This window comes from Ruditapes philippinarum, unplaced genomic scaffold (assembly GCF_026571515.1).
Source record: "Ruditapes philippinarum isolate M1 unplaced genomic scaffold, ASM2657151v2 ctg2887_1_1_1_1, whole genome shotgun sequence".
In the NCBI taxonomy this organism is placed as follows: domain Eukaryota; kingdom Metazoa; phylum Mollusca; class Bivalvia; order Venerida; family Veneridae; genus Ruditapes; species Ruditapes philippinarum.
Genome location: NW_026866476.1, coordinates 99,334 through 126,399, shown reverse-complemented (window position 1 = coordinate 126,399; position 27,066 = coordinate 99,334). Strand labels below are relative to the sequence as shown.

The following is a 27,066-nucleotide window of genomic DNA, read 5'->3' as shown; positions in this document are numbered from 1 at the left end:
TTTAAAAAAGGATTTAAGCTCACTGAAAAAATCCATGATTTACAAATCATGTACGAAGCATTTGGGCCGCGTCATGAAAAAACCAACATAGTGCGTTTGCGACCAGCATGGATCTAGACCAGCCTGTGCATCCGCGCAGTCTGACCAGGATCCATGCTGTTCGCTTACAAACCCTATAACAAGTATAGAAACTGAATGCGAACAGCATGGATCCTGATCAGACTTCGCGGATGCGCAGGCTGGTCTGGATCCATGCTGGTCGCAAACGCACTATGTTGGTTTTGTCGTGACTCGGCTCAAATCATGTACGAAGCATTTCTGTTACAGATTTAGAAGCGTCTGATAGGAAGTACTGTATAGGAGCATTCGATAAACACGACAACAGTGTATTCTACTGGCCTAACGGACATCAGGTTTTCTACACGAACTGGGGAGGTGGTGACGAGGTTGCCCACAATCGTCAACCGGATGATAACAAGCATAGCCCACAAAATTGTGTAATAATATACGGACTTGATTATTATCGCTGGCATGACGACAAGTGTGAAAACAAATGGCATTTTATTTGTGAAGACCGTACTACCCTAAAAGCAAATATCGCACACCACACAGGTTGTATTTATTTCACTAATTTATTTTATTAACTCCGTTAACATGTTTAGAACAAAAATGACTCGATGGTTTTGACCAATTACTGAAAGAGAAATTATACTATCTATTTTGCAGTTAATTATTTTTCAATACTTTTTTTCGAAACAAAAGTTAAATATATTTGTATGGCGAATTAAAGTATTCACAAGAAGTATAACTCTAATGAATCCACATGTAATATTTCAAATATCAACTGAACTTTGCAAAGGTACTTCCGTTCTATTGTTTAATTTCATCTATAATGTATAACAAATAAAAATCAACATTTAGCTTATAGCATTTTAGCGTATATTGATTTTAAAACATGAAAAGTAGCTATGGCACTATGCCCGACATGACCAACATTTAAAACAGAATGAATGTGGGTGCTAAAAAGAGGATGAAAGAATAAATATATGTAAATATACTACCAAAAACAATCAAAACAAAAGAATGTATCAAACTAAAGCCTAACATTAAAATATTCCACAATGGGCAAATATCTTATCAATAGCTCGCACAAGTGACAGTGCAAACTAGGTTCGCAGTGCAATGCAAATAACACATGTTTAAAAATTTATTTGCAACAATGTATAATCGACATTAAGTTCTTGATAATCATGACATTTTGTTTTCAAAATTCAGGGGCGACTGACGCTGTGATAAATCCAGTACCTACTCACCATACGAACACATTTCAATGCGACACACATGACGGTTATATGGATTAAGAAAGAGACGGTACACATCTATGTGTGAAAATTGTGACACATCAACGGAACTGGGACGGCGCTCGATCAGATTGTAAACATAGTGGTGGTGATCTTGTTGTGTTGGATACAAGCGTTAAAGCGCGAATGATGAGAATGAAATTAGTTCACGACGGTCATTGTAAGTTTAAAATGTTCATTATTGTCCATTCTGTTCCACACTTACAAAATCTGCTGAAAAGAGTTTGAACGATATAAGTACGAAATTGTTTCATAAAATAATGTCATAATATCAACGGTATATTATTTTAACAAAATATTTGATGCACATTAGCTTATTTTATTAATTTTACAGAAAATATAGTACATAAAATCATATATTTTCTTGCCTTGCAAGTAATATTTCACATGGTGGAACCGTTAATGCATCAAAGGACATGGAATTTGAATAATATAATAAAGATATTTTACATAACTAAAACCTATTTAAGTCTGCAACTTTTAACATGCAATAGTGCTTTTGAAAATTGTGTCATCATTTATTTGCCATGACGCATACAAAACATTTAAGGCGTGAAAAAGCTAAATATTCCGAATGAATCTGATAAAAAATCGTTCAACGTATGATGAAGCAACTAAAAATAGTATCACATTAAAATAATAATTGATTAATTAAAAAGCATTCATCAAATGTTTAACTCTAGCTTCAACGGAAATTCTTTTTCCAAAATAAACCTATGTCAGACTATATTTTCTTTTAGATAACCATCAGACTGGTTTTTGGATAGGAGCAAAGGATTTTCACCAAACAAACCAATTCTCTTGGGTAAATAATCACCCAATAACAGATGGTGACTGGCACAGCGGCCAACCAAACCACCACGACGGAGGACACGACCAGGATTGTGCTTGCATGTGGAGTACGAACGAACACTATCGCTGGCACGATGATTACTGTGCTAAAACACTTGGATACATATGTGAACGAAAGTAGAATTGCTTGCACTTACTTTTTGAAAAACGATGACTTTTCGCTGTTAAATTGCATTGTGTCTTTCATTTAGACATATATCAAACAATCACAGATGTAGTAAATAATTAGAAATAAAAGACATTTTTACAAACTTGTATTAATATACTTATTATTTAACCAATGTAGCTATTCAAAAGATCAGTGGAGCGCCGTGTAAAGCTTGGCTTAAATGTACCAATTTGTTTAGTAGAAAATGTTTTGTTGTTTTAAGTTGTGAATAACGACAGATGACGGTTAACGAAAGACGAATGACTGATGCTTTGGTAATTCTACGGTGCCATTTAAGTGCTTTTTATAATGTCGTCAGTCGCTATTATAGATCGACACAGGTCAGTAGGAACTGGCATCGCGACAATGCAATACGACGCTTAACAATGCGAAACGATGCTTTACAGTGCCAAACAAAATACCACATTATTGTCTGGTTATGTCTCATTTTTAATAAAGCGACATTATAATTGCCGATTGTCGCTTCGCATTGTGCGTGAATTCTCATTACAGCGATGTCACTTCGCATTATACCAATGTAACTTCGCAATGTTGAGTGTCGTAGTCTGTATTTCTGCTGACAAAGACACTTGACAATGCAATTCGACATTCTACAATGCGACATTATCAAAATATCACGTTTTTTATTATTTCTTTCTTTCCACATAGGCTGCCACAGCCAACAATGCAAATAGTGTCATTTCACTTTGCCAAGCGCTCGAAACGTGCATTTTCTGCGCTTATCATCTATATTTGTCTACTATTTTGACGTGTTTTCAAATTGTACCAGAACAATTTCCCCATATTCATCTTTGCGACTTTCCAGATTTAATGATCAGATAATCCTCTGTAATGTCCTCATTTTGAAAGAATCCAGTAATAGGTTTCACTTTTATTTCAGTAGCATAGGCATCCACTGGAAGTACATATATGTAAGTATATATTACATCAAGATGCATAAGTTATAACATTTCTTCCCGAGTGGTATTAAAATTTTTTTCCAAATAAAATTTGAATATTAGCAAACTAAACATAAACTTAACTTCTTGAACGAATAAAGCTTTAATCCCCTTCACAATACTACTTGGTCTACTTATTTGAATAATCATTTGGCAAAGTCATCCTTTTTTTATTGCTCAAGTGACTTGAATGAAAACATTAAATTTAAGAAGTCAGATCAACTCTTTTTCGTGCAGTGGTCAACTCGTCCCCTTTTTGATCAACTCGTTCCCGACCTTTGCTTAACTCGTCCTGAATTAAGCGAAATAAGATGGTTTGAAATTATTTTAATGTAAGAAAATGATTTATACAAAATTAAAACTGAAATTTAATACGTCTTTTGGTTTCAAAATAGGTTAAATAGAATAATAAAATAACGTGTGTAAGTTGTTCTGTTGTTATATAGTGATGACTTTGTTTGCAATTCTTTTATTTCATATTCATATGTTGCATGCATTTAAAATGATCACTAAAGCGTACGTGAATATCAATCAAATTGATATAATACTACAAGACAACATGTAAGTTTGCAAATGTCCGATCGAGTACAAATTTGAAGTTGGAAGGCATTACATAGTGCACTGAAAATAGTAACATTTGTAAGAAAGGTGTAATATTGAAATCAGACACAATATTAACAGAACAATGAGGTATGATAATCCAAATATGATTAAGAAAAAGTCATGGTTTTCATTTTTCATTGATGTCAGTTAAATAGCAGACAGAACAAAACGTTATTTTAGTACGGGCAAGTATAGAAGCATTTTTTTTTTAATTTTGTGTCTTTGAAAGAAATTTACTAAAATTACAATTAACTTTTTGTGTCTTTAATCGGAGTGTTAATGGTTATCGAAGCAATTGTCAAAATATTGTCATTTTTTTTATTTCTGTTAAAATGTCAGGACAAGTTTCACCTGAAAGATGTAACAACGTGTTCCACAGATACGATAATTGAACTTTAATTACTAAAGAATTTCACAGGCTTAATCTATTTAATTTCCTTTTTGTATCATTATATTTGATTGGGGGAAAGTGAACAATTCTTTGTTAAATGTTGAATAAAATGTATGAGCTTGTTGGTAAGTATTTGTATAAGATACAGGATTTTCAAAGTCAAACAGGACAATTAGCCCTAATTCACCCCATAGAAAGATGTAACCTTGGAAAGTGATTATAAACTTAATAACATATCAAATACATTGTACATAATTATATTGTTTACCGTAAACGCATGACAAGTTGCTTGTAAAGTGCTGTACAGCTAACTAATAACCGATTTGCATCGTACCTGAAATTAATCTCCAGTTGAAACTAACGTAGGAATAACCCTACTTAGTCAGGCAAATTTAATATTTTATCTTTTTTAGAATTGCGTTATAAAATTTCTATAATACTGCACGTCTGTAACGTCGCTTTTCATTAGATAATTGTGACGTTTATATTGTTTTATATACATGGCTGCAGTCGATTTATGAAGAAATCGTACTTTTTCTATTCAAAATTATGCTTGCTGTATTATGAATTTATTATAAAAATATATTTTTAGTTATATTTCAAAACAACCGTTTATATAGGGCGTATAATCTGTCAAAAATCTTTATATCTAATAATATATGGTTGACCTTGTTTTTAAGCCAGAAAAGAAAAGTCATTCAAGTAATGGTATATTTTGGTGTACTCAATATGTAGCATGATTGTTAGATAATTTGATTCTTATAAGTACCAATAATGGAAGCTTTAAACAGCAAAAAGCTATAAAGAAGAGTGTGGAATGCATTTGAGATATTTAATAGATGCTTATCGCATAAACAAACGATCTTTACTAAATAAAACGAACGGCAAAACTCTTAAGGGCAGGCCAATATATGAAATGATTGGTTCAATGTTTGATACCAACACAAGTATACTTATCAGGCTGTATTTCAGGAACAAAATATTAATGACCATTCTGAAATGATTGGTATAGATGCAGTCATATTCTGGATATGACAAATATTGTTATCTTAAAAGCTTTAAAAAAATATCTACATGTTTTATGCAACTGCATTTGCTTTAAATAGTTAATATTTGTTTAAAAAGGAAATATGTGATCTTTAAAATAGAATTATAATGTTTTAAACGATAAAGCGTACAGTGCAAAGTGACTGATATAAGTTGAAATAAAAAGCTGATTTCGTGTCAAATTCGTAATTAAGCATTATTAAATATTGATATTTTAGTAAATTTTGAGCCTGGCTTGCTCAGTTATATCATCAATTATACGAAATTTATTTTTCCTTAAGACACGTTTTACTTTCAGAAGTATGATGCTTAGATTAGATGAAATCTGATATTTTTAGAAAAACATTTCATTTCGTTTTTTTAAATTCTTTATATACATGTATATTTATAAATAGTGAGGGTATTAACTCAGTTTATGAAAAATATGATGCATACTATTTACTCCATTTCCTTGTTGCATGTAAATCATGAATGTTTTATTTTCAAATATAATCAATTATAAAATTTATTTCAACGGTATGATTCTTTTTGTAATACATGTATCAAAGCTTTATTTGCTCAATGTATACTATGTACATTATGTTCTGTATTTATTTCTTATATGCGAGGAATGCATTTAACGCAATGAAATACACATTAAAGGCACTTCATGCTCGTTACAAAAATTTGTCATTTCTTTTGAAATATGTAAATTTAGATGAAAGGGTAATAAAACATTAAACAATATGTTGCTAATTAAATAAAAGCCGTCTTTAATTGTTTTTTTAGGTGGTAGTCAGATGGCCGACGCTAATAACAATGTGACTACCTTATTACTTACAGAGTTTGAGCGGAAATGTATAAGTAAGTGAGGCAAAATTGTCTTTGTATTAAGTCTTACATATTTTCAAGATAAAATAGATAACATTATAGCCTAGTAACCCACTTTGGTTAAGGAGATCATAAATAGAGCTTTTCAATTTTGATGAAAATTGTTCAAATATGTACGTTTACACAATTTAATCACTCTGTGTTGTTGTACAGGCAGATAATAATCTACATTATCATTTTCAGACAATGATATTGTCTAAGTAAATTGGATTATTCGTGTATATCTTATAAGCAATGCTAACTATCATACGATATGCTTTTACATATTACACATTTCGAGGATTATTTAGAAAACCCTTACAAACGCGATTTTTATGTCTCTGTTTATGAAATTTTGAACTATATTATGTTTCCTAAATTTACATACAAACTTAAAACAGGGGAATTTCTTTAACTTGTTCTGTTTACTCTATTGTAATAAATGTCAGAGTTCTTACATAGATTGCATAGAATAGGAGAGGCACTTAAAACAGGAACAAATGCAAAATATGGTTTAGAAAATGTTTGAAATCGTACATTTGTGTATTCTTAGCCTGCACAAATTGATTTGGTATTAACTTGAATTTGAGTAACCTCCATTTAGAATTTGTAAGCACATTGACTTTTAAATTTTAATTGGTCGAGAGACATTACAATCTTAAAATGTTCTTTATAATTTTCAAAAAAATGTGGGTACACACTTTAATTATTATACAAATTGCGCGGGCTTTCATCAAATTACAGTAAATATCTATGTTGTCGAAAATAATTAGCACCTCCCCGACGGGGAATTGAACCCCGGTCTCCCGCGTGACAGGCGGGGATACTCACCACTATACTATCGAGGATTGCTTGTTGATTTACATAAATCTAATAGTTTATATATAATATACTGTGAAGTATAGATAATCAGTGGGATGTAGGTAAAGAAAACTATAATAAGGAAAACTATCCGTTATTACGTTTATGTGTTTAAATCGCCATACAAGTAAAAAGAAATTGTGAATTTACAAACATTGAACCCCGGGCTGACAATTCAATTCATTTCAGTTCATTTCAAAAGTTTATTGTCAGAGTCACAGTTTACAATTTTACGATTTAAGATGATTCAGCTCTGACAGCCATGTTTGTTTTCCAAAGTGAAAGTAGGCCAAAATTCATATAACAACAAAGCTCTTATTGTAAAATGATGAACCATTTGAAAGTACACTTCCAGGTTTATATTTCAAAAACAATTATAAACAAAAATAAAAATGATAACAATAAAAATATTTACCTTTAATGTGCTAAATTTCTGAAGATGTTTTTTCAAGGTCAGATAATCTACGTTCCTAAGATATATGTTTTTTTGAAGTTTTTTTGTATTTTCTGCAAAAAATAGCATTTTTTGGCACTAAAGTAGACTTTAAACTGGATTTTGCCATTCATAAAATGTGCATAAAACTTTGCAACATAATGATTTTGAATTTAGCCCATTCAAGATAAATTTTGTTATTGTTATCATTTTTATTTTTGTTTAAAATAGTCTTTAAAACACAGAACTGGAAGTGTACTTCCAAATGGCTCATCATATAACAAAATGAGCTTTGTTGTTATGAATTTTGGCCTACTTTCACTTTGGACAGACTTTGTGAAAACAAACATGGCTGACAAAGCGGAATCACCTTAACTCTGACACCTATTCAATGGAAAGGCGACACAGTAATGATACATACCGAATATTATGTTGTAGTAGCTTTCTGAGGCTTTGTATTTTGCTACGAGCAGCGATGGAAAACTGATATCAATTTTCCAATGTTGCGAGTGAAAAAAATACATAGCCCCAAAAAGCTGCTACAACATAATTTTCCTTTAATTATATACCTTTTCGTTTTATTCAGAAAATGAAATGTAATTGTCAAGAAATAAATTCATGACTGACGGAAAAAATACGTAATTCTTGCAAAACCGGTCACGCCTTTAATAATTTTGGTTCCCGTTTCCAAATGCAACGTTATACAAAGCTAAGATCGGAACCAACGTCAAAAATATTCCGGCACGTCCATATATGGTACTGTATTTGTCACTAACATGATACCGAAATTTCTATCCGTTGAAGCGTATTTGCGCTTCAAGATGCGGGTGTATTTTAGGGAGGATATTTATAGGTATATAATAAATAAAATATATAAACATGAACTGTTCAGTCACCATGCATGAAGTGATTGAGCACACGGGTAAAAACCAAAAGCATACATGTATTTGTATTAATCATATTCGGGACAATGAGCATCTGTAAAGAAATTCTATTTTATATATTCACCTTGTGTATAATAAATTAAAGACAACAGTTCTGTTATATAGAAAGCAAAAATATCTTAGGCAAACAGCTTAACAGAAACAAAACATAATAACAATGTAAGCATTCCAGAAAAGCAGATTATACTACTTTAATTATTACATGCAATGGTATTAGACAAATTTTCTTACAAGAACAGATAGCATTATATCACGCATGCATTTATATATTAGAAACATACAGCTTCATCATCAGTGTATTAAGGCGTCGATTTGATTTAAATAAAGTACAATACGACGTTCCGAAATGTAAGAGTCTAATTTCAAGAGGCAATTATATCCCATTGATTTTGCTACAACTCCAGAATAGATGTCTGGCAAGATTAAAAGTACGCAAAGGTTATCATCCTAATTTTATTTGAAGGAAATGAGCAAATAACCTTACAATTTTGCATCGGCAGCATTTATCATTTTCTATGAACAATAACAGTTACCTACGTTTATATAATACATTGTTAAAACTTTACATAAATCAATTTCTTAAGAGAAAGACAATAGAATCGCATATGTTCAGAAGATACGGATTATATTTCATTTTCATTTCTTTTACATTTTTAGAATTTATTGTGTTACATCGGATATCAATGCATTTGTCAATAACTTTAATTTTGTGTCTTTCTTTTGACAGTGCTAAGAGGTATGGAGGGTAGCTTGCATATACCACTACCGTTTATGAAAATGCGCAATCATACTTAGTCTGTAATATTTTCAAATTCGGGCGTCCTTCATGGGTTCCGTTTTACTCTAGTTTTTAAAAAATGTTAATTTTCTCCTATAAAATACTGAAATTTGGCTTTCTGTCTAATTGGTATATAAAACACGTAAATAAAAGAGTGGTAGACGATTTTGAGAACTCAATACCAACTTACTACGGCCATTTAAATTAAGTGTTCAAATACAAAATAAAATAATCGATGTGTAGCAGGGTGATATTCCGGAACAAGGTTGTTTATTACATATTTCAGCTGCAATTTGATCCGACAAGGAGATAATAACTATGCTTGAATGATCCCTGTAGCATAAACTTAGATACACACTATCCGTTAAGATTTCATAACATAGGAGCAAACACAATAAGAAATTAAAGACCTAAGTGTTGATAATCAAAACGCAAATATCTTAAATGTTGTTAATAAAACCAGATTAAAACTACATCCCTTGCGCTTTTGTCTTCGTACCGAATTTTATCCAGGTCTCAGGTTTATGATACGAAAAGTCATAATGCCGACGTATAGACATTTTTTATTTATCTCAAGAGTTTCATTATATTTACGATTCGTATTTCAGTGTCTTACAGTAAAAAACAGTAATTAAAGTGACTTTCCCATCTAGGTTAAATTTGTTTCGATTTATGTGTCAAAATTACTGATAAATCGATTTGCTTCTACGACTTGTCGTTACTTAAACACAACACGAGTGTTTAAAATTGTAGAAATGTTGCTTGTTGAAGCTATTTTTATCGTTCAGAGTCATTGCTTTGTGTACTTTGTGTTCAATTGCATGAAACATTATAACTGAATGGTATGACTTGTTAACCTATAGTCTTTGGTTTAAGGTGAATTTTGGTGTTGCATGTTTTCAAACTATATTTATAATTTACTCGTTTGACATTTCATGACATAATAATTACTTCCAGGGACATTTACAATTGAGTAGGCATTTGTTTGTATAAACGGATAAAAGAAATCAAATTGTTTCTCAAATTTGCTGAACGAAGTTACAAAGTACTTGTTTGAAGTCATATGAGAAGACAAAGAAATATTTTCTAGATCATTGTATGCTTTATACAATTAAGACCATGTTTATTAAATTTAGATAATGGTTAGGAACATTAAATGGAATTTGTTATGTCTGATTTCAAATTCTAAATTAATAAAATAACTTTTATTTATAATTATATCACATACATGTACTTTTTAAATATATCAGAAAAGAGCACATTATTTACCTCATACAGGAACCATATTCTTAACTTTTGTTTTAGCTATAACTTTCAAATATTTATTTTGGTAGAAATGTTAAATTGGGAAACTGATTAAAATAGACCTCTTATGTCATTTACTAACACATTGTTACATTGATTACTGTTTCATAACATTAATATCAAAAACGAATTTACAAGGCATTAGTATTGGCGACCGCGAATATAAACTTGGTATACCTTTTTTTAAACGGCAAATGCCGGGCAATACTGGGCTATTACTATATTTCTTACAATAGTTGAGCTGCTTTTTATTCTTAGTTTTCTTCCAGAATGAGGGTTCCAGGGTAAAAAAAAACAACACCAACATCCACACCACAAATAACAACACAAGCAACAACAAATAAAGACAAAAAACTGTCATAGTGGTAATAGTGGTAACAGCACTTATATTAACTTTTCTTAATAGCTTTCTATGAGTGTTATTTTTGATGCATGTGTGAAAATCCACTGGCATACATTAGTTTTTAATATAAGATTTCTAGATGTTTCTTTCTTAGAATATAAAGAAACACAAATTGTTATATTTTATTCTCATGTATTGTAAATTGTTTACTACAACAATGGAAAAAAGTTTCTATGATAGTGTTGATTTTGATATTTCAATAACAGATCAAAGGTGGTGGAATATAAATTCTAGCTATACCGAATCCCAGTTAACACGAATGTTATTTTTATGCTAATACCTCTATTGTTATGGTTTTTCTCTTTGCATTGTCGCTTTCGTAGTGCTAGTTTTTATATAAACAAACCGCTGTCTGTAATAAAATCTTATGGATTTTTCATCTATAGGAAGGAAATGTTAATATGATTTCACAAACAGTCTTATCTGTGATATGCAGGCCTCACGCCCCCAAGCACCGGCTTGAGCGGTACTCAATTCTCAACACTTTATAGTGTTGGCATCAATTATCCCGAAGGACCAGAAAATGTAACAACACTGAAGTGAAGTACGGGGCAACGTTTTACAGCTTCCACACGGCACTTGACACCTGGCACAAAACATTTCGCTTTATGCACGAAAATTTTAATAAGTTTTGGTCAAACCAAATATTGCAATACATCGCAATATCATTTTTTGGCAATACCCACCTCTAAATGTCAGACAGTATCTGAAATATGAAATTAACATAAAAAACAAAGGAATAGTCTGGAAAATGCACACTGATCATAAGCAATATTGCTTATACTGAATAAACTTTACCGCATCAGTTCGGCAACAACTTTTTCCTTATAATAGATTGGGCCAATGCCCAGACTTGATGCCTTAATTTCAACCATGGTAAGGATTTTAAGTTTTTATCCCCATTTGTAAGCTGAAACTGAGATAAACTTGTATTCCAGCTCTAATTGGCTCATTTTCATTGTCATTTACATAGTTTAACATAACATTTTAAGCCTATTTTAGCATTCGGCACGATATGGCGAGTTATGTGTTGACGTGTCGTAAAAATCCAAACAAACAAGAATTAGGTCTTTAGATGTTACTAAAGGTATATAATAAAGGCAAAATTACACGAGCGTGCAATAACGTTAGTTTGTATCGCCCTACGGGCTAGTGGGTATACAAATTGACATCATTGACTAGAGCGGTGCAACACAACAGATGAGCACGCTCATTTTATATTAACTATATCACTCGTGAACATCATCAGTTATATTTTCACTCTTTACTACGCAAAATATGATAAACAAGATCAACAAGGAAAGGCGGCGTTCAATGAACGCAACCCCGATATGACCCAGCAACAAGAACCAGTGGCAAGGAGCCCAGGCGGACCTCAAACAAAAACAGGACAGGGCAAAGACAGAGCACGGAGAGGTTAATCATTATAAATAATTTATTACTGATTAGGAGTTCAAAGGAAAGAATAGTATGCCCACAAAGGGGAAGGGGACAGGAGACTGGGGGAAGAGGGGGGGGGGGGTAATCAAAGAAATAAAAACTAGAGGCAATGGAAAGATACTTACCGTGGACGAGAAAACAACAAGGGACACAAGCAACAATGTCACCAAAACAGTAAGAAACAACATAGACATACATCTGAGGAACACAGAGGGGCGCCGCCTTGGAACGGTCAGCAGCATAATAATGACTGCTGGGGAGTTGAAACCGGTTAATGGTGCACCAAACCTAAAGTCGTAACGTGTTGCACTTGTTCACTCTAAGAACATTATTTCTATCTTAAATGCAAAACACACAATTATCCTCTTCGTCATAGCGATTAATGAATTTATTCTTTCAGGTGTCAAAAGCCTAAATGTGAATAATATCAAAGAAGTTTCCAAAAGTTACAGCCTTAAATATCTTCTTTTCCCAATGCCTGGTATCAGGACGATGTCATCAAATTTTTTTAAAAAGGCATGTTTATGCGACGAAGTGTCCTAGTGCCATTTATCTACGAAGGTCATTGAGCACTTTTGGTAAGTTTAAGTTGTCTTTTTTTTTTTAAAAAAATAGGCCCTTTTTCATCGGTTCATTTGCATTCGCATGTTAAATGGTAAGCAATTGCATAACTTTATGTATGATAGAAATGCGAAAACTGTTTCAGCTAGGAAAAAATCCTTCTGAAAATCATATTTAACCTAAAATAGATCATGCATTTCATATCAGAAACAAAAATTCCATATCTGTACTCAGAATGGGATAGGTATGTGCTACCAATTCATTTCCGACGGTTTTCATGTTTGTACTATCCTAAGTTTTCATTAGGCTGCTGGACTGCTAGGCTGCTAATTTCACAAATTTCGAAGCGTCAGAATGAGAGAATGAAAGAAATAATGTAAAGATGAAGTTCAACATCTTAAAAAATAAAGATAATGATATTGAAAGTGCTACTTAATATGTATTTCCGACTGTTTTCATATTTGTACTATTCTTAGTTTTCTTTAGGCTGCTAGGCTACCATACTGCTAGGCTACCAACTTCAGGCTGCTAGGCTGCCAACTCCAGGACGCTAGGTTGCAAACTTCACGAACATTACTGAATACGGATTTTAAAGTGTTCTGTGTGTGTATGTAAAATACATAATCAATACAATACGATACAATACAATACGATATAATATAAACAATACTATTTAAAGCACTCTTGGTATCTTAATGAATTTATACTACATGTACTGATATTAAATCCACAAGACAGATTTAGATAGAAAATATATTGTCAACGTGATGTCTATACTCCATAGATACTCCATAGACTCATGACTCACTAACATTTTTGGTTGAAACTTGTTGATCAATCCATTTATCAATAAATTGTATAAAAGTAAATTTTAACTTATTTTCTTGAGGCATTTCTACTTTAGCTCAATAGTAAAGATCTCGCTTCATTTACAAATGTCGATGCAAAATAGTTATATATTTAAAGGAACTCAATTTAGCTCAATCTATATTTCTTACATATATCAGCAGGGACACTAATAACATTAACACATGCATAAGATGAAAAAAAGTGAAAACCTATATAATCGTAAAAAGAATGCACCTCCCCGACGGGGAATTGAACCCCGGTCTCCCGCGTGACAGGCGGGGATACTCACCACTATACTATCGAGGATTGCTTGCATATAGTTTAACGAAATATCGTAAAAATAGAAAAATTGAAGTATTTTTTGTTAAACATAAAATCTTTTAATTATCGATATTGACAGGGGCTTTTTATTATTTCGTCTGTTACCTGCCTTATATAGTTTAGAACAGTCTTTTTTGATGTTAAGCTTGATGGTCTCCCTTTTAAAATGAGTGACTTGTTTTGATTTGCTTGACTGATTTTTTGTATTCATCCGCGGTTATTATAAATAAGCCGCTCAACTAGTTTTTGGTACAGTTTGTATGACACGTTTTTCATGGAATGTTAAGTTTTGATATTAATTTTGGCGGTCTTAACTATGGCCATTTTGAAAAGAATATAATTTTTTTTGTGGTTACTTTGCTTCTCTAGGATACAGATTTATATGGACTAATTTACGTTCTTCAGAGGAGTTTCCCAGTGGGGAAAAACTTTTAATATTTTGAATTTGTTTTTCGTTTGATTTTGAATACATAGCTTAATGTGTAACATAATTTTCTGTTTTGGGGTTAGAAAAGCTATAGACTATAGAAAAATGGCTTTGGGTTTTAGTCCCATCAGTGTTACTACGACTAGTCACTGTTCGACAAGTTTGACGGAAGATTCGAGTCCCAAGGTGTCTACGAAAATTTCGGGCAGTAAAGGTTCGGTAGTTACAGTTCCGGATAAGATTAGTACGACCAATGCTATTAGGTCACATGGGAAACATATTCCTAGGAAAGATGGCTCCGCTTCGGTTCCAGTTAAATTGAGTTTATCTGTCGGAGCCTCCGATAAATTAGACGAGGTTAAACATACTGTTTCACCGGCTAAGCTTCTCAGTGATACAGATAAAAAAACAACAACTGTTGGCTCGTCTTGCAGAATATGACGAGAAACGGAAGGTATTGCAAGAACAGAAAGAGTTGGAGCTACTTCGTAAACGAGTGGAGGAAAGAAAAGCAGTAGTGGATGAGCTAGAAAAGTCACTGTCAATGCCTAAGAGAGTAGGGAAGGAATGTCCGAAGAAGTCTCGTGTAGCTGCTGGGTGCCTTTGTCTTCTTCTACTCCAGTTGGACATTCAGGTATGGATTTATTAACTATTAAACATTTGAGAGAAATGACTGGTTTGAGGAGAAGGACAAGGAAGGAAATTGCAAAACTTTGGGTTGTCAACTCAGAGTCTTCAACTGATAATTGTGCTTCTACTACAGATAATGAGTCAACTGTTTCTGACTCTGATGATGGTGGCTCTGGGCTTCACAGTAGTAGTTTTAAGAAGCATAATAGACATGGTGAAGATTACAAAATTTGGTTTTGTAAAAGATATCAAAGGAATAAATGTCCGCAAAAATCATCACATGTTATTGCTTTGACAGGGGAAAAACCCGGTTTGCAAAGCATATTTGTGCTACATGTTGGCAAACAGATAGAAAAGATTTGCCACACCCGGAATGTTCCACTGCTTGCCCTCATGCCAGTGTATGACTTATTAATGGCTTGTGGGCTATGGCCTCAACTAATAATACATCAGATAATACTTCTTAGATGGTTTGGCTGATACTTTCTTGCCTAGTTTTTGTAAATATCAACACATAGGTTTGTCTCCTAGAGTTATTGAAAACTATTGTGTTTGTAATCATAAAAAAAGTTGTAAGGTTTGTTTAAGCTTGAAAGAAACATTACCTCTTCCATCTCAGGAAAGAATTGAGATAAGTCGGGAGGTTAAATCTTCAGGCCTTTATAATTTTGAAGGCTGCAGGATTCCTGTTAATAATAGGATAGATACAGATTTTATTAAGCAAATGCTGCATTGTTACAATGATATGTTGGTGTGTGATTTATTAAAATATGGTTTTTCAATTGACGTGACATTAGAGGATAAAAAGTTTCTATTTGATAAACCACCTTGTAAAAGGAATTTAGCTGGTGCAACCGCTTTCCCGGACCATATGTTGAAATATTTACAGAAAGAAGCTTCTTGTGATGCTATAATTGGTCCTTTTAGTTCTTGTCCTTTTCTAGATGTTATGGTCATTTCTCCTTTAAACACAGTCCCCAAGTCCAATCCTAATGAGAGACGTATTATTTTAGATTTGAGTTTTCCCAAGGATGGAACAGAAGTTAATGATTTTGTTTCAAAGGATGAATATCTTGGTTCAGATGTTGAACTGGTTTATCCTAAAATAGATTACTTTGTGTCTCTTATTAAACCCAAAAGTCAAGGTTGTTTAATGTTTAAGTTAGATCTGCGTCGAGCGTATAGGCAAATAAGCATTTGTCCATCCATTTATAATTTAGTGGGTTTCAAATGGAAAAAACATATTTTCTTTGACACAGTGTTATCTATGGGGTTAAGATCTTCAGCACATATTTGTCAAAGAGTGACAAATGCTTTTGCTTTTATGATGTTCAAATTTGGTTTTTGTATATGTAATTATTTAGATGATTTTTGTGGTGTGGAAAAAAAATGATGTGGCTCATTTTGCTTTTATGATACTTAGAGAGCTTTTTGTTAGGAGTGGCATTGAGGAAGCTCTTGATAAAGCTTGTCCTCCTTCTGACATTATGGTTTTTTTAGGTGTTTTATTCAATAGCAGTACTATGCCCTTGGAGGTTACTCAAGAAAGACTTGCAGAGATTAAGTCTTTGGTTTCTTCTTGGTTAGAAAAAGAGTCAGTTACTTTAAAAGAGATACAAAGTTTGTTGGGTAAACTTACCTTTGTGGGTGCTTGTGTTAGATCAAGTAGTATATTTGTTAAAAGGATTTTGAATTGGTTTAGAGAATGTCATGCTTGTTCTTCAAATAAATTTTTAGTGACTAATGACGTTAAAAAAGATTTTTTGTGGTGGCATAAATTTTTATCTATATTTCAGGGCAAATTTCTGATTGATTATGGAGAATGGTCGCTAGTAGATTTGGTTTTTAGTTGTGATAGTTGTTTAACAGGATGTGGTGGAAGTTGTGGTAATAGTTTTTCCACAGTGTTTTCCTGGCTTCATTTTAAATCAGAATTTGAGCATTACATGTTTGGAGATGTTAACTGTCATTGTTTCTCTTAAATTATGGTGTGCTGTTTTGAGAAAGAAAAATGTGGTTATTTATTGTGATAATCAAGTAGTTTGTATTGTTATCAATACGGGCAAAACTCGAAGTTTATTTTAACAAACGTGCTTACGGGAGCTATGTTTTATTACTTCAGTTAATGAGATTCAATTCATCTCAGTTCAGATGAGAATCGCTTTGCAGATTGTTTGTCCAGATGGGATTTAGATCCTATGTATATTAATGCATTTTATGAACACGTTTCTCATGTTTCTTTGTTGGAGAATGTTGCTGTTCCTGAAGATAGTTTTAGATTTCTTCATGATTGGTAATTGTAATTTGTTTCAGAGAAACAGTTTGTGATTCTCAAACAGGATCTCAGGAAGTCACATAAATCAGCTTTTGCTGATGGTACCAACAAGAATTTGCACATACAGTGGAAAGTTTCATCTTATTTTGTTTATATTTTGGACTTTGTTATTTACCTGCTTCTACATCAACTTTACGATTATTTGCTCAATTTCTCAGTAGATCTTTTAAATCGGTGCAAAGTATTAAGAATTATATTAGTGGAGTGAAGACATTGCATATGTGTTTAGGTTATAACATTGATCTTATTAATACTTATTTACTTAATTTATCCCTTAGAGGTATTGCTAGGTTAAATCCTTGGGCTGTTCAACGTGCAGAGCCTATTACTTTAGATATTTTGTTGAGGATTTTTAAAAAGTTAGATTTTTCTGTGAAAGACAATGTTGTTTATTGGTGTTTATTTCTTTTTGCATTTTTTCTTTGTGCAAGAAAATCGAATTTGGTTCCCATTTCTTTGGGTGATATTGATAAAGGTAAATTTTTGAACTCTAATTGTATTCGCCATTGTGGTAATTATATTTTAATACATTTTAATTGGTCAAAAACTATACTATTTGGAGAAAGAGAGGTTATATGTCCCTTAGTTAGATTAAAAGATAGGAAGTTATGTCCTGTAACAGCTGACTTGCTTTTAACTTTGAAAATTCGTCAACATCGTCATGTGTTATTTACTTTACCAAATGGTTCAGTGATTACATATCATTTGTTTCAGAAAAATTTAAGGGAATGTATTCAAATGATAGGTTTGGATTGTGAGAAATTTTCCAGTCATTCTTTTAGACGGGGTTTTGCAACTCTTGCACATAGGTCAAATATCCCCCATGAGCTTATTCAGTTACTAGGTGATTGGAAATCAGACGCTTATAAGGTTTATTTAGATCTTAATTGGAATGATAAAATTGATATTTTATCTAGGATGTTTGTATTAGAAACAGAATGATTCTAGTTTATTTATTTTTAGGACACCTGAGTGTGAGTGTTTTTAACCTACATAATTTATTTGGTTATCTGTTTTTCTTGTCATTCCAGGCCTGATGGTTTATATTATTTCTGATTCCATTGCATAGGACGTTAGCGGCATTTGGCATAGCAAGGTGATTGCCTTCCTTGGGATAAATATAGCTAGGATACAGAATGCTCATTTTTTAGTGTCAAAACCTTTCACAATTATTCATGTTGGCACTAATGGCATTAATTCTATTGAGAATTATTCAGTTGGTGAGATTATTAGCTTTTTCAATAATCTTATTACTTTGATTAGGAGTATTAATTCTCACACTCATATTGTCTTTTCTTCCATTTTGCCTCGTCCGTGTGATTATTTGGATACAAATGCAAAAGTTAAACAAGTCAATAAGTTGTTGGAAGGTCTATGTAAAGGAAGGTCTATGTAAAGAAAAGAATTGTCAATTTATTCATTCATTTAGGCCTTTTTTCAAGTTTGGTAAACCAATCCGTTCACTATTTGCTGTTAAAGACAAAAGTCTTCATTTGAAATAAGAAGGCACGCGTTTATTACGTCGTTTTTTCATTAATACTGTGTCGCATTTGATTAAAGGTAAAGTGGTTCTGTAAGATGTTGTTTGCTCAGCATGTAGCACTGTATGTTATATATGTATATATTCATGTTTATATGTTAGTTTATGTCTGTATATAAGTTTGTTAATTCGATGAATGTAGCTCTGTCAAAATTGTTCATGGTGCTTTATTTTGATTCAGATACATAGTCTTTAAAGGGAGTTGTTCTTATTCCTTTAGACTTTTTGTGCGTGGTTTGACAGTATTTATGTCTTACACGTTTTATTTCATTTTGAAGGAGGTTTTTATCACTAATTCGAGGTTAGAAGACTTGTGGTAATGGTTTTCTTGACGTTACCCTAGTCTTGTTGAGATTGATATAGTTTTGATTTTGCTGCATTCTTCTATGACTATTAGATTTGTTTAATTTGTAACATTGATTGATATGTATTTTGGCAGTGATTTGTATTTTTGCTTTATGTTTTGTTTGGCGGGTTTTGGCGGAATCTGATTAATGTAAGCCCTTTAGTTATATTGACTTTGGACATTTATAGATTATCATGGATTATGTTCTATAATGTTAGTTTTTACATTTATCCATTATTAAGTAATATTGAGTTTTATTTACTAAAGTGTCATACATAAATCAATAAATATATTTTGGTACATTATTTCCTAGAGTTTGCTTCTGATTTTGAGATAATTTGAAGTATGTTTTGTTAAACATAAAATCTATTAATTATCGATATTGACAGGGGCTTTTATTATTACGTCTGTCACCTGCCTTATATAGTTTAGAACAGTCTTTTTTGATGTTAAGCTTGATGGTCTCCTTTTTAAAATGAGTGACTTGTTTTGATTTGCTTGACTGATTTTTTGTATTCATCCACGGTTATTATAAATAAGCCGCTCAACTAGTTTTTGGTACAGTTTGTATGACAAGTTTTTCATGGAATGTTAAATTTTGTCACTCCCGCCCGCCCTATTATTTTATGTTTTTTGATTAGGTACATTGTATATACCTGTTGGTTAGTTTTTTGTTGTTTGTGTATTATGTCATCCAAGGGCAATTTTGTTTATATGTGCTGTTGAAATTATAGCGGAATCTGATTAATGTAAGCCCTTTTGTTATATTGACTTTGGACATTTATAGATTATCATGGATTATGTTCTATAATGTTAGTTTTTACATTAATCCATTATTAAGTAATATTGAGTTTTATTTACTTAAGTGTCATACATAAATCAATAAATATATTTTGGTAAATTATTTCCTGGAGTTTGCTTTTGATTTATTTTGAGATAATTAGAAAAGAATAGAATAGAATTTATAGAAAGTACCTATTTCTCCATGCTTTTCAATAATCTTCAATGCAAATTGTCTTATTTTGTCTTTAAATGCATTTCCATTCTATGTTGAAGAACCAACATAACATGGTCTAAAATAAAATAAAACTGTAATTTTGAACGTATAAGCACTGGTGACGATAGGTTCAAAAGCATATATAAGTGAATCCTAAAGCAAGAAAAAGGGTTGTTTTTATCTATAAAAAATCAAAAATATGGTTCCACTAATTACTATAATAGATAAAATGGTTAATGGGTAGACTAATGAAATACCACTCAAACATGAACTCAACAACTTGATATCAGCATTGAAGAAGGAATACGCAAAATCAAACTAATTACTACCCCCGTCGTCTCTCACAATAGAAAATGATAGGCGATTTTATCAGACAAAACAAAAAAGATAATTATGCGGTCATATTGACTATTGGAATACCTACTAGATACGGAGTTTAAAGTGTTATTTGTATCTATTTAAAACAAATAATTATGGGCTGCAACATTTTGTCGGCAGAAATAGAGAAAAGAACCTCTCCGACAGTGAATCGATCTCCGATCTCCTGCGTGAAAGTAGTCAGCTTCGGAGTGAGTTTTAATCTTATTGAGGAAAATTGTTATTATTCTATAAGAATTGGAGGTCCGAAAGTCTAAAATAATAAATGTCAGAGTTCTTACATAGATACCATAGATCATGGGAGGCACTTAAAACAGGAACTAATGCAAAATATGATTAAGAAACTGTTTGAAATGGTTCATTTGTGTATTCTTAGCCTGAAAAAAAAAGATTTGATATTAACTTGAATTTAAGTAACCACCATTTAGAAATTGTAAGCACATTGGCTCGTCTCGTAATTGGTCGAGAGACATTACAGTTTAATGGTTTTGTTTGTACAATTTTCAACACAAAATGTGAGTAGACACTTTACTAACTATACAAAAATGGTGTGGGCTTTCATCATATTACAGTAAAAATCTATAGTGTCGTAAAAAATAAACACCTCCCCGACGGGGAATTGAACCCGGTCTCCCGCGTGAAAGGGGGGGGGGATACTCACCACTATACTATCGAGGTTTGCTAGCTTATAGTTTTACGAAATATCGTAAAATAGAAGAATAGAAAATAATAGAATATAATCCATAGAAAGTACTCACATGTATTTATCCATGCTTTACAATAGTTTTCAATGCAAATTGTCTTATTTTTGTCTTTAAATGTATTTCCATTCTATGTTGAAGAACCACCATAACATGGTCTAAAATAAGGTAAAACTCTAATTGTGAACGTATGAGCACTGGTGATGATAGGTTCAAAATCATATATAAGCGAATCTTAAAGCACGAAAAATGGTTGTTTTAATCTATAAACAGTTGTTCCATTAATTACTATAATAGATAAAATGCTAAATGGGTAGGTGAATGAAATACCACTCAACCATGAACTGAACAACTTGATATCAGCATTGAAGAAGGAATACGCAAAATCAAACTAATTACTACCCCAATCATCTCTAACAATAGAAAATGATATGCGATTTTACCAGACAAAACAGAAAAGATAATTATGCGGTCAAATTGACTATAGGAATACCTACTAGATACGGATTTTAAAGTGGTATGTGTATTTCAAACAAATAGTTATGGGCTGCAACATTTTGTCGGCAGAAATAAAAAAAAGAACCTCCCCGACGGTGAATCGAACACAGGTCTCCTGCGTGAAAGTAGTCAGCTTCTGAGTGAGTTTTAATCTTATTGAGGACAATATTTATAATTCTATAAGAATTGGAGGTCCAAAAACCTAAAATGATCAATGTCAGATTAGTGACATAGATACCATAGATCAGGAGTGGCACTTAAAACAGGAACAAATGCAAAATGATTAAGAAATTGTTTGAAATTGAACATTTGCGTATTCTTAGCCTGAAAAAATTGATTTGGTATTAACTTGAATTTGTGTAACCTCCATTTAGAAATGGTAGGCACATAGACTCGTCTCGTAATTGGTCGAGAGACATTAAAGTGTTATGGTTTTTTACAATTTTCAAAACAAAATGTGAGTAGACACTTTACTATTTATACAAAAATAGCGTGGGCTTTCATTATATTAAAGTGAAAATCTATATTGTCGTAAAAGATAAGCACCTCCCCGACGGGGAATTGAACCCCGGTCTCCCGCGTGACAGGCGGGGATACTCACCTCTATACTATCGAGGATTGCATCTTGTATATGTATAAATCTAGTATTTTATATATAATATACTATAAAGTATAGATTATCATTTGGGTAAAGGTAAAGAAAAATATAATAAGGCAAACTATCATTACATTTATGTGTAAAATTCGTTGGTTTAAATCGCCATACAAGTAAAAAGTAAAGAAATTGTGAATGCACATACATTGAACCCCGGGCTGACAATTCAATTCAGTTCAGTTCGAAAGTTTATTGTCAGAGTCACAGTTTACAATATGTAAATCATATTATTGATGACATAAAATATTGCTACGAATCCTAGTTTTGAATAGTTTAGTTTACAATCCTGACCTTCAGACAAAGTCAAAAGCCAAACTGAAATCAATAAAAGAGCAGAACAATTTCTTTTTACTTGACCTAAACTTTTCAATAAGAGGATTACGTTTTCGTTAACTCGAAACACTTACTTTCGGCTTGATTCTTACTACTATACTATCGAGGATTGCTTGCTTAAATTTACTTTCAACGGTATGATTCTTTTCGAAATAGCAAAGCTTTATGTGCGCAATGTATACTATGTACATTTTGTTCTGTATTTATTTCATAATTGCGAGGAACGCATTTAAAGCAATGAAATTCACATTCAAGGTATTTCATGCTCGTTACAAAACTTGTCTATTCTTTTGATAAATATTAAAAGAGTGAAGGGTAATAAAACATTTAACAATATGTTGCTAATTAAATAAAAGCCGTCTCTAATTGTTTTGTTGGTGGAAGTCAGATGTCCTACGTTTATTATAAGTTTGAGCTGAAATGTATATGTAATTAAGATAAAATTGTTGTTTGTTTATTTGTTTGTTTCATTTTACGCCTTTTCCAAACAGAATTTCAGTCATATAGGCGGGTAGTTTCCTCACCATCGTTCCTGGAGAGTTACACCAGTACTAGACTACCTACCTCCGTGCTAAACGACCAAAGCATCTCCCGGGGATCGAACCCACGCCAGGGAGGTAACTGGATTAGAAGTCATCGACTCTAACCCCTCGACTACGGAGGCGGTCTTTGCATTTTGTCTTACATATGTTCAGATGAAATAAATGATATTATAGCCTATATTATGGAGATCATAAATAGAGCTTTACAATTTTGATGAAAATCATTCAAGTATGCATGTTTACACAATTTAAACACTCTGTGTGGTACAGGGAAAACAGGCAGATAACAATCCACATTATCATTTTGAGGCAATAATATTGTCTAAGTAATTGAATTCCTCGTGTATGTCTTATTAGTAAAGTTAACTACATGTATCATACGATATGCTTTTACATTATTTCCAGTATTTTAAAAAGAAAACAACAAAAAACGTTTGATGTATTTACAACAAACGCGATTGTAATGTCTAAGTTTTTGAATTTTGTATTATATTATGTTTTCTAAATTTACATCTTATTTATAAATACGCAATATTTATCATTAATATGCGTAATTGATTCTAGATATTCAATCTTAATCTTTTGCACATACTACTTAAAAAGAAAACACATAATTGCCAATCACAAACTGTTGTTGTTGTTTGTTTTTTTTACTCTGAAGATACGAATTTAACTTTTGTGATGATTGCAATAAAGAAGGAAATAAGTTTACGCTTAATCTGATATTTAATTTGAAATTCCATTCGAAAACGTAAAATATAAATACTGATAATTCGGTTTAATTTCTTTTAAAAAACAAAGACAAGAAAATATCAAATGACACAAGAAAATACCTAAACAGTAACGTACAGTAAAAAATATGATAATACTTACCACTCGTCAGCTTCTGAGTGAGTTTTAATCTTATTGAGGAAAATAGTTATTATCCTATAAGAATTGGGGGTCCAAAAGTCTAAAATAATAAATGTCAGAGTTCTTACATAGATACCATAGTCCAGGCGGGGATACTCACCACTATACTATCGAGGATTGCTTGTTGAATGAATATGGATATATCTAGTATTTTATATACTAGTATAATATACTGTAAAGTAAAGAGAATCAGTGCGGTAAAGGTAAAGAAAACTATAATAAGGAAAACTATCATTATTACATTTATGTGTAAAATTCGTAGGTTTAAATCGCCATACAAGTAAAATGAAATTGTGAATGCACATACATTGAACCCCGGGCTGACAATTCAGTTCAATTCAAAAGTTTATTGTCAGAGTCACAGTTTACAATATGTAAATCATATTATTGATGACATAAAATATTTTGCCAGGAATCCCAGTTTTGAATAGTCTACTCTACAATCCTGGGGTTAGTATCTCGAAGCTATCGTTATATTTGCGTTTACGAACGTGCTGACGATTGACGGAAGGTTGGTGAACGAGATACTAGCGCGGCTATCTCGAAAGCGAAATTTAAGCAATCGTTCGTTCCTTACTCGTTAGCTTTTAACGATTGAGTTATGTAATCATTTGAATACCGCGAACAGTGTGTTATAGCAGGAACAAATGGTCGTAACAAAACGTTAACCAAGAAGAATTACAAATGCTGAAAGTTCTTATGAAACTCACGTGATTACTTTTGAAAGGTAAAAACTTAAAATAGAAACTGCAAGACAAGTAATTGATGGAAAACGACGACTGTGTATAGAACAGCAGAGACTGACGATTGTGCAGCAAAGGTTGAAAGTGGAAATCAGATATTTTAAACACTTTACTAAGTTAAAGCAAATATTCTGGCCGAGCTTCTTCTCAAAACCCTCCTTTATTTTTCCAGGCTACAGCAACGTGTTGTTTCAGGGTGTAAGTATACTCTCAATATTCAAACTTGAAAATGTTGCTTTCATGGATGAAATATTGAAATTGCAAATATCTAAATGAATGTAAATAGCGAACATTCAGTCGTCATAGTATCTATTTTGAATACTAGTAGTCTGTTTATTTAAACACATATAAGGACAATAAATTAGGATTCAAATTAGTGCATAACTTTGCTTAGTATACAATGTAAACGCATAATAAATGGATTATTTACTCGTATATGCAAATGGTCTCACCATAAATAATCTAGAATTCTTTTTTTTCTTATGTAAGTTAGAAAAAAAGATCGTGATATACAAGTGACAATGATTATTACTTTGATAATGATCATGATACAACGACGACAGCGACGATGGGTTTAGTTTTAAAGAAATATTAAGATAGTTTTCGTTTGAGTGAAATGTAGAATATATCACGAAACATGATAAATTTCCATATATTTTCACGAGTTGGAAATCTTACTTTTACTCTTTAAAAAGGAAGTTCGAAGATTTACAAATTCGTTGTATATATTCCTGACATGTTATATGGCCGTATATAAACTGTTGTTTGCAATATAAACCTCGCCTGACGGCTCAGGTTATATTTACAAACAACCTTTTATATAAGGTCATGCAACCTGTCTTATATTAAACAAAATATTTTCATTGGATAATCTCTAAGTTTATATAATCTTCTGTTAATTTATGGATAAATTTTCATTTTGTCTTTAACAAAGGATTTAGAAAGGATTATGTATTACAAATTAAAAGATAGCAAGTAAAAATATAACACCTGGTGTTGGCAAGAGCAAAACATTTTAATAAACAAAATTTCCACATATTACATGCCTATCTGTTGTACTGAATTTTTGCAGCGTAACGTAATGCAATTTTCTTCTTGTCATTAAATCATTACATCACAGATAACTTTTCGAAATATAATTCTGTAAAAAGCACCGAATTGTGTTACATTTTTAACATTATGTACATGCAAATATTTATTTATATTGTCTTGTGCAAAATTACACATTACAGAGTTTATTCCTTCCGATGCTTCAGTTATGATTTTTTCATCTGCATTTAAATATATATCTTTATGTAAACTAAAAGAGCTCTGACATATGCTTGATATGTGAGAAAAAGAAATAAAATATCATATTTATGTAGGTTCATCATTTTTATCAATAAGTTGATATTATATGTATTCTCATTTTTTGTATTCTTCCTTTTGTGCCAAAGTGATAGTAACCAGAGCTATACGACACCTTCTACGCATCCGTTAATATTTTGGCATTTTAACGATTATTCGAAATACCGGTGAAAACCTTAACGAGAGGCTTACGACAGTCGTTATGCTAACGATAGCTTCGAGATACTGACCCTTGACCTTCAAACACAGTGATGATGAATTTAAAATGGTACTTTTGTGTATTCTCAGTCCAGAAAATTGCTTTGGCATTAACTTTAATTGCAATTACCTACATTAAGAAACAATGTAAGTACATTGACTCGTCTCGCACCGGGTCGAGGGACATTATAACCTTATAGTTGTTTTATAATTTTCAAAACATAACGTGTGTTGACACTTTACTAATTATACAAACAAAATAGCGAGAGTTTTCATCATTTGAGAAAATCCATGTAAAAATATGCATCTCCCCGACGGGGAATTGAACCCCGGTCTCCCGCGTGACAGGCGGGGATACTCACCACTATACTATCGTGGA

General features: G+C 32.1%; 1 long non-coding RNA gene and 4 other non-coding genes across 5 annotated transcripts; 1 reads left to right on the top strand and 4 right to left on the bottom strand.

Annotated features, from left to right (window-relative positions):
- Positions 1–443: 443 nt before the first annotated feature.
- LOC132732607 (uncharacterized) lies at positions 444–2,463 on the top strand. The gene is made up of 3 exons (XR_009626072.1): positions 444–612; positions 1,276–1,521; positions 2,102–2,463. It is a non-coding gene; the product is annotated as an uncharacterized LOC132732607 (long non-coding RNA).
- A 4,523-nt stretch (positions 2,464–6,986) lies between these two features.
- Positions 6,987–7,058, bottom strand: Trnad-guc (transfer RNA aspartic acid (anticodon GUC)). The gene has a single exon. It is a non-coding gene; the product is annotated as a tRNA-Asp (tRNA).
- A 6,960-nt stretch (positions 7,059–14,018) lies between these two features.
- Positions 14,019–14,090, bottom strand: Trnad-guc (transfer RNA aspartic acid (anticodon GUC)). The gene has a single exon. It is a non-coding gene; the product is annotated as a tRNA-Asp (tRNA).
- Positions 14,091–22,503: 8,413 nt separating this feature from the next.
- Trnad-guc (transfer RNA aspartic acid (anticodon GUC)) lies at positions 22,504–22,575 on the bottom strand. Its single transcript has one exon. It is a non-coding gene; the product is annotated as a tRNA-Asp (tRNA).
- Positions 22,576–26,994: 4,419 nt separating this feature from the next.
- On the bottom strand, positions 26,995–27,066 carry Trnad-guc (transfer RNA aspartic acid (anticodon GUC)). The gene has a single exon. It is a non-coding gene; the product is annotated as a tRNA-Asp (tRNA).